This window comes from Paroedura picta, chromosome 5, assembly GCF_049243985.1.
Source record: "Paroedura picta isolate Pp20150507F chromosome 5, Ppicta_v3.0, whole genome shotgun sequence".
Classification (NCBI taxonomy): Eukaryota; Metazoa; Chordata; class Lepidosauria; order Squamata; family Gekkonidae; genus Paroedura; species Paroedura picta.
The window spans coordinates 84,267,433-84,276,141 of record NC_135373.1 but is presented as its reverse complement, the minus strand read 5'-3'; the positions used below and the strand labels follow the sequence as shown (position 1 = coordinate 84,276,141).

General features: G+C 38.3%; 1 long non-coding RNA gene across 1 annotated transcript; it reads left to right on the top strand.

Moving 5' to 3' along the window:
- Positions 1–2,526: 2,526 nt before the first annotated feature.
- LOC143839099 (uncharacterized) lies at positions 2,527–8,251 on the top strand. The gene is made up of 3 exons (XR_013231606.1): positions 2,527–2,798; positions 6,636–6,804; positions 8,122–8,251. It is a non-coding gene; the product is annotated as an uncharacterized LOC143839099 (long non-coding RNA).
- Positions 8,252–8,709: the final 458 nt, after the last annotated feature.

Below are 8,709 nucleotides of genomic sequence, written 5' to 3'. Positions count from 1 at the left end.
ACTGAACCTACCCAAAATTAAGAGTCGCAAATTCCCCAGAGTGCAGCTGCAGATATGTCCCAGAGGCTACATGAGGCCTGCAGAGAGCAGTTCTTCTAGCCTGGCCTCAACCAAATGCCTGGCAGAAGAGCTCCATCTTGCTGATCAGCAACCAATGCAGCTGCCTCAGCATAGGCTGGACATGGGCCCTCCAAGATAACCTTGTGAGGACCCTAGCAGCTGCAATTTGCATCAACTGTAATTTCTGGGACAAAGACAAGGGAAGGCCTATGTAGAGCGAATTATAGAAGTCTAATCTATAAGTGACTGTTGCATAGATCACTGTGACCAGGTGATCCGTGGACAGGTAGGGTGCTAGTAGCCAAGCTCACTCAGAAGGTTTTCAATCAACCCAATAACTTGACGGTCTTATACACACATGTATACTAGAAATTTTACTTTATGCCAACTGGAATGTTAACGTTATAGGCCAAACTACACATTACAACAGTCTGAGTGAATGTGTAAGACGGCATGGAGAAGAAATGAGACTGGCATCTTGTTTGTTTTTTGCTATTTTTTGCTACGAGCCGCAAGGGAGTGGCGGGATATAAATATAAATATAAATATAAATATAAATATAAATATAAATATAAATATAAATATAAATATAAATATAAATATAAATATAAATATAAATATAAATATAAATATAAATATAAATATAAATATAAATATAAATATAATAATAATAATAATAATAATAATAATAATAATAATAATAATAATAATAATAATAATAATTTTCCCCTCTCACTGGTCTCGCACTTGTTTCTAAGAGCAGCCTGACGTTTAGAATTTCAGAATGAAATGTGAAGGAAATTCCAAATGTTTAAATAATTTTTAAAAACTAGTAAAATATCTCAGGGGGTTTCACACATTCCTCGGTTGCCACTGAGTTTTATTTATAGTGACATCTCAAGGTCTCCTATCAGGTGACATACATGAGAAATTTTAAAGGAAACATAAAAAGCTTCCATTTACTTAAACATGTCAAAAACAAAATCTGGCATAATGAGGACTAAAGATCCTCCAGGGCAGAGTCTGCACTTACTTTGTTTATTCCATTGTCAATCCTGTTGAATTCAGATCTCTTTGAACTCGGGTCTTCCTCTTCCCCCCCCCCCCCCATTGAAACAGGAAAGTCTTCTGCACGTGGTTAGGAAGGCTCAGAAGAGGGGGGGAGAGGCAAATGGAGACTCTTTCTTTGTTTTCTTAAAGGGGGGAGAGGATCCAAGAAGTCAGAGGAGGGAGGAAAAAATCCTTTCTTTTCTTGAAGGTGGGGGGGGGAACGAAGATGGCACAAAAATAAATCCAAGGCCTACATTAGTTGAGAGAAATTAGGGGCTTCTCCTTTAAGGCAAGCTTGTCACATGACCACCTGTAGCCAATCACGGGTCATCTACCACAGAGGAGAGCCCAGATTCAAAACAATGCGATTTTATAATATATTCAGGATTAAAAGCACTCTGAGATATTGCATAATAAAGGTAGGGTCACTCTGGATCAATTTAAATCACCCAAAATCCAAACAGAAATTGCATTCTGTGTAGAGTGCTGGGGCTGAATCGACCTGGGATTGGAATAAAAGCTCCATGCAGTTTACACCCAGGAGACGCTGAATATTGAAAGCAGTTGGGAAACAGCTAAAGGATAGAGGTGGAGAGTTTCCTATTTTAACTTCTCTGAATGTATAATATTATGGAGAGGGAATCTGGGGTGGAGTGGAAAGGTTTCAAAACTGTTCCTCCCCTCCCATGATTCTTTGCAGTACGATTTGGCCCCGTCAGCCAAGAAGCAACAACCAGATCACCCACAAATAAGATAAGGAATTTCTCAGGGATGGAAAAAAACATGACTTTATGTATTAAGCTAAAAGAAGAATTGCCTAATATGGACTGAATGTGCTCCAGGATATATAAATCATTGAAAGCATTTGAAAATCAGTTAAAAGAGCAAAAACAGTGGTGACAAGACAATAGCCTGCTCAACTCCTTGAGAGTTTATAAAATCCCTGAAGGTCATAGCTACATGGGAGGAGGGGTTCAAATCATTTATATCCTCCATGATCCCTGGTTGGCCCCCACTTGATCATAGTTGAGTGCCTTTCATTCAAGAAATGAGGCATCAAACCGCAGGTAAGGTTAGTTTTTTTTAGTTAGTCTTGTGACACTGTAACTATTCAAAGAATTAGTTTGAAAATTAAACACTTGTCTCCCAGGAATGGCTTGATAAGAACTAGGCATACTTAGAATGCTGAGAACTGCTAAGAGTTGATCAAATGCCTAAAATGGGCAAATGCCTAAAGCAACACACGAAGAGCTGTTAGATTCAAGACCAGTAGTGTTATAAAAACAAGAATTTCAGGTTAAGCTTTTGAAACTCAAGGCTCCTTTTTGCAGACGTGGAATTTGCAGCATTAAAACAGGGGATTGGTTTGCCACATCCCCTTAGAAACAAGGAAGGTATACTCTGGTATACTCTGGTTTCTCTTCAGAGCACATAAATCTTTCCTGTGACAAGGAAGGCACAAAATCTTATTGGATTGTTGAAACACATAATCAGCAGGAGTGATTTGAACTCAGGGGGCTTTGCCTTTAGTTTTGGCATAAAGGCAGGTCACCAATAACACAATACCAATTTTGGGCAATTACCTGACAGACACTGGCAGCTGAGAGGCTGCTTACCTGGGAGTTTGGACTCATTCATTTAGAACTGGAGCTGCATCTGCTCTTGCCAGGCTGAAAATGCCAGGAAAGGTGAGTTAGCAAATTAGTAGGTGGTGAAAAGAGGCTTTTAAAGCTTACATTAGATAAGTTAACAATTTTGTGTTTTATAGGTGTGAGCATATCAAGAAGTCACCCCCAAAAAAGAGTCAAAATAAAGAAATTGTGCTCAAGCCTCTGTAGGGTAAAACATGTGGTAAAATTGAATATTAATGTTTATTAAAATTAAAAACACGTCATAAAATATAGCCTCATTAAAATCCAAGTGTACATACATACTAATGCCACCACTGACCAGATGCATTTCAGCATCGCTGCCTTTACCAATGGTCAGGCATAAATAAATAAAGCAGTATTCATAAAATAAAGGAACAGATATGTTAAATATATAGTTGTCTTATTTATGTACAGGGATATAATGGTCCATTCTGCACATCTGCAAATGTTGCTGGATGTCTGCGGCAGCCCGAACTGCTATAATTTGTACTGGAATTTTGACATTTCACACAGTGCAAATTGTAGCACAATATTCATGCACCCATAGTGCTTTTTTGGTAATGCACATGTTTCTGGTCTTGCAGGAATTGCAAAAAAGACGCTCTAAATTTGTGGCGCTTCTGCCTGCCTCAGCCCATCAATCAAACTGAAGAGCCAATCAAACAGATCGCCCTCATGGCTCCAAAATGCCCCTTTCCCTTTAATTTTTTTTTTTAATCCAAAAACAGAAGTGGCAACAATGCTTCTTTGCTTCACATGGAACTGTATTTCATTGTAATTTCCCCCCCAAAATGGCTTTTTACACAAGGCTAAACCAGGGAGGAGGTATTCATTGGAGATGGGAAAAAAGCCCGCTGAGGAAGCTTTCACAGTTCCTCCATCCATGCTAATTAATACAGCCTGCTGGCGGACATGCATGTAATCAGTGACACGCATCTCCAAGAAAAAAAAATAACATATAATGTGAGTTAGTGCAGGCAGGGCAGCATTCGGGCATATGGTGAGCAAGGGTCTCTGTGACATTATGATGCTTACTTTGACAGTTTACAGTTTAAAGTTAAAAGTTCAAAACCTTCTGTCAAACACAAAGCGTGCTTGCTTGTTTGTTGATTTATATGGTTTGTAGGAAAAAGGCATTCCCATCTCACAGAAGCTTGGGGGTGGGAGTGGAGGAGGGACCTTATTCCTAACGCTATTTTGAGAATGCACATGTATTTTGCTGATGTGTTGCATGTTGTTCTCAGGAATCAAGCGCTTTTTACGATTCCCACCAAAGCGCTATAAAAAACGAATGTTGTGGGAGTGCTGCGGTTTGTGTACGATGTTGTGCATAATGTCAAAAATGTAGTGTTTACAAAGTGTTACAATTCAGCTACATTTAAGTTGCGCAGAATGGACCAATTTGTTAACTATGTAGGACACTAAGGACCTTAATCGATTCTATGGACCATAAGGCCAGATACAATTCTTTGAGGCCTCTTATGTTTCTAAAACAGGCCCTGGTCGAGATGAGCACTACCAGTGTCCAGTGAGTGTCTTATAGGAGCTAGCCTTTCTCCAAAGAATGCTGAGTTGTAAGTTTCCTGCATTCTGCAGGAGGTTGGACTAGATGACCCTGGGGGTTTCTTCCAACTCTGTGATTCTATGGTTTGAAAAAGTTAAGATTTTTGCTACCAAAAGCTATTATTCTTTCTATAAAGGAGGATTTGGTGAGGACCTCTGAAGCCCACTCAGGTCAAGTGTGCAATGACTAAGGTTAATATTTATATGTGTAGGGTGACTTGTATTTGGCAGTCCCATGTCAAGGCCTGCAGAACATGACAGTAAGCCGGTGGGACAAAGGGTGTTAAGCTAGGCTAACCCCCTTGTGTGGCAGGGAGAGAATGAGCTGATCATGACAGGTAGGGATGAAAGACAGCATGATATCAATAAGATCTTGGACCCACTTTTTGGAAAAGACCTTCTTAACAAGACTGTCCTGATGTCATATCTAACTGATCTTCTAAATTATCAACAAAGGAGAACTTTCACTCTTCTCCATTATAATGCTCTCCCTTCCACTTTTCTGGAAGGAAAGTTTAAGGGGCTACTGATAGAAGCACGCAAGTGTATCTGTGATGAAGGCCAAATAGAGACAGCTGAACATGTCCTATTTGAGTGCAGACTCTATTGTCACCTCCATACAGATTCACTGGACTCATTGCTTGCAGAAGGCCCCAGAGGTCTGAGGAAACAGTGTCTTAAGCTAATACTGTCAGACACAAATAAAGACCTATCGAAAATGATTGCCAAATTTGCTTGGGGAGCTATAAAAATAAGTCAGAGCTGGACCAACCCTATACAATTGTTTTTATTTCTTGTTTTTATCCATTCATAATTTATTTTATATCTGTAATTTTATGTTTTCTACTGGTTGGTCTATGACCGTAAATAAAAATTGATTGATTGACAGGTAGGGATGGTCAACAAACACCCTGAGGCATCATCAGTGATAGAAAGTAGGTCTGGAACAGTGCATCATTGTCTATACAGTGGGATGTGACTAGGAAGGAATACTCTTAGAGCTGAACAACATCTTTCTGAATCTGGTAGTGGTCATGTGGTATATCAGGGGAATGGTGTGGTGTTAGGCATGTCTCTGCGCACTGTGTGCAGGCTATGATAAATAAGATCAGTGGAAAAGGCAGACAAAGTTTGGAGGAAACATCTGCCCATCAAAGGCCACCATTGCCAAGCTTCCTAGCACAGTCTTATTATTTAAATATGTTAGCATATTTAATTACATGATCTCCATCAATAATTAATTAACTGAATTAATGCATTGAACAACCCAATTAAACCCAATATTGTTGTCTTGTCAGGAGGGCTGGGGTATAAATTTAAAAATTAATAAGATAAATACATTAGGGAGAGGGTGCTGATGCAAACATGCAGAACTGAGTATCTTGTGGACTGAAGCTAAAACAGGCTATCCTAGATAACCAGTTAAATTAGGAATACTGATCAATTAAGAGAGGGCTCATACAAAATGTTTTATAGATAATACATCATCCCCCCCAAAATATATATATATATATATAAAGAAAATCTCTAAAAAAAAACATGGCAAATGTTGGAGGTGCAAAAAGAAAAAGAAAAAGAAAAAGCAATTGGATCCTTCTATCATATGTGGTGGACCTGTGAAGTCATCCAAAAATTTTGGGTCAAAGTCAACTCTGAGATGCAGAATATTATGAAATACAATTTCCCAATGCTTGTTAAATCTGTACTATTGTGATTTATGCCAATGAATATGCCAAAACAGTTAAGAGCACTGTTCTTCTATGCAACTGAGGCAGCACAGTTAGTAATAGCACAGAGATGGAAACAGCCGCTGATGCCTGAAACAGAGACGTGGATGAGTAAACTAAAAGATCTCATTTCAATGGTCAAACTAACAAGCCTACTTCACAGGGAGCCTCTGGATAATTTTCTGCAACATTGGGAATGCTTTCTGGTCTGCAAAGAGAAATAACCACACTCTAGAGCAGTGATAAAACAACTAATAAACTTTAGGAAAAAAGCATTGAGGCCCAAATGGTCACAATTTAGATCTTTTATTCTCTCTTTGTCTCTCATTTTTTCATTTTGTATTAACAAGTAAATAATTAAATAAAAAAGAAATAAAATTAAATAGAACAAAATGAATACATGAATAAAACAAATAAACAAAAGAGAGTCATCTATTTATTTTGTGGTGGTTGCAATATATTCAACTAAATCTGTTTCTTGCACTTCTATAGAGATGGGTCATCTGTAGGCAGCATGGCAGAAGTGCCAGCCTGATCTTCTGAGTGAACCAAATCTGGCTTGCCTCTCTCTTCTCTCTTCCAGAATACCAGAAATCATCTGCCATGGCAAGGAGTGAACAAGGAGGCAAATAGACCCAGATAAGTCCGTAGTAGCCTATGATCCGTGTGGATGAAGAAGTTTCTTGATAACCTTCCTCAAAGAGGAAAATGAAGAATGGGAGACGTTCACATCCAGGCTTGCTTTCTCAAGGGTAGTATATAAATGTAATAAATAAATATGTTTTCTAAAAGCCTTTCTAGCTATAAAATGTATAAAAGTTACTAAGATGTTAATTGTGTTATAAGCTCCTCTGAACAAAAAGACATGGTGCCATAAGTGCTGCTAATAAATGCACAATATTTCTAAATAATGTCAGCCTTAAGTACACTTCACCAGCCTTTGCACTTATGAGTTCAGGTGACATGTGGGGAAAAAGCAATGCACTGCTGCTCTATCCTTATACTGGCTGGAGTAGCCACTTGTCAGACCATAATTCTAGCACTCTAGAAATTTGTAAGTACCATTATCACATACAAAAGGGTTCTCAGCAGTTGAAAAGTACTCACAGGTTAGTGTTCCTTAGTTTCACAAATACATCAGCAGTTTCATATTAAACATGGAGCATGGATTGCATAAACTGGATACAGAAATGCTACGTGATCCAGTAATCATAGATTAAAGGGGGTAGCCATGTTGGTCTGAAGTAGCAGAATGAAGATAGTGCCCACTGGCACCTTTAAGACCAACAAAGTTTTATTCAAGGTGTAAGCTCTTCATCAGACACAATGAAATGGAAATCACAAGACCATTTATATAGAGATTGGGTCATGGATTAATACACAGCACAACTTAGCTTATTTCTGTTAGATCCTTGTATCTGGTAAACCTCTTAATTATGCTGTGTCCTAATCCATGGACTATTCTCTCTTATATATGTAGTCTTGTAATTTCCATTTCATTGTTTCTGATGGAAGTTTGTTATGCACATGAAAGCTTACACCTTGAATAAAACTTTGTTGAGCATAAAGGTGCCATGGGACTGAAATGCTGTTCCAATAAATATAGTCATGATAGTTGCAATGACAAAGGCAATTAGAATGCATGCATATTAATTTATTTTGATGTATGCCATTTTCCTACCATCTTGCCCAAAGCGGCATATAAATATAAACCAACTATAAAATCTGGCATCAAAACAATATTAATAATCTCAAAATTTCATAACAGCAAAATAAAACCATATCACAAGTAGAAGGCCAAGAGGGAAAGCAACTACTTAATAAACATCTGGTAAATAAAAAGATTTTAGCTAATGTCAAAAACCATATGAGGCATTGCTAGTCAAGGTTATTAGTGGCTTTGCTTGTATAACATTGGCAAGCTCCATAAATCGCTAGTTGTTTCAAGGCATCATTGCCACAGGCATACTTTTAAATATGATAAATTGGCATAACTGAGCCTACTTCACAGACCCCCATGACTTCCCAGTTTTGCAGATATGAGATTAAAGGTTTTGTCTGTATTTCAGTCTTCATGCTGAACAAGGACTCTGTGGCTGATTTTGCTTTTATGTCCTCTGAAGTGGTATTGTGAAGGTTACCTACATTAAGCCCCCATAGATGGTCATTTCACTACCCATCTGCATGTAACATGTGGTAAGTTTCTAATCAACTGTCAAAATAATATGGGTGACCAAGCTACCCTACAAAGCTCATCATCCATATAGGGGTTATTGCTGTATGCATGTCAGGGGCTATCCTTGGACTTTCTCCTCCATGTGGTTTGAGGATGTTAGTTTTAGTTCAAATTTTGTTTGAGGCTTTCCAAAATTATGGCAAGTCTGTGTTCATCTCTTTCAAAGGCACAAAAAAGAGGAAGTTTGCCAAAGGAAAAGGCAGGATAAAAATGAGCTCAGATGCCACTCCTGAAAAGTAAAATGAGCTGTCCTATTCCTTACAGTCTTCATTAGCCTTTTAACTAAGTTCTGACCCCCATTGCCATTGCTTTTTTTTGAGGGCACTTGTACACTTGAAAACTTTTCCTGGCTTTCAATCAAAAAGGGTGAATGTCTGATTCCACTTAGCATTCTCCCTGTTTCTGTTTCAAGCACCCAATA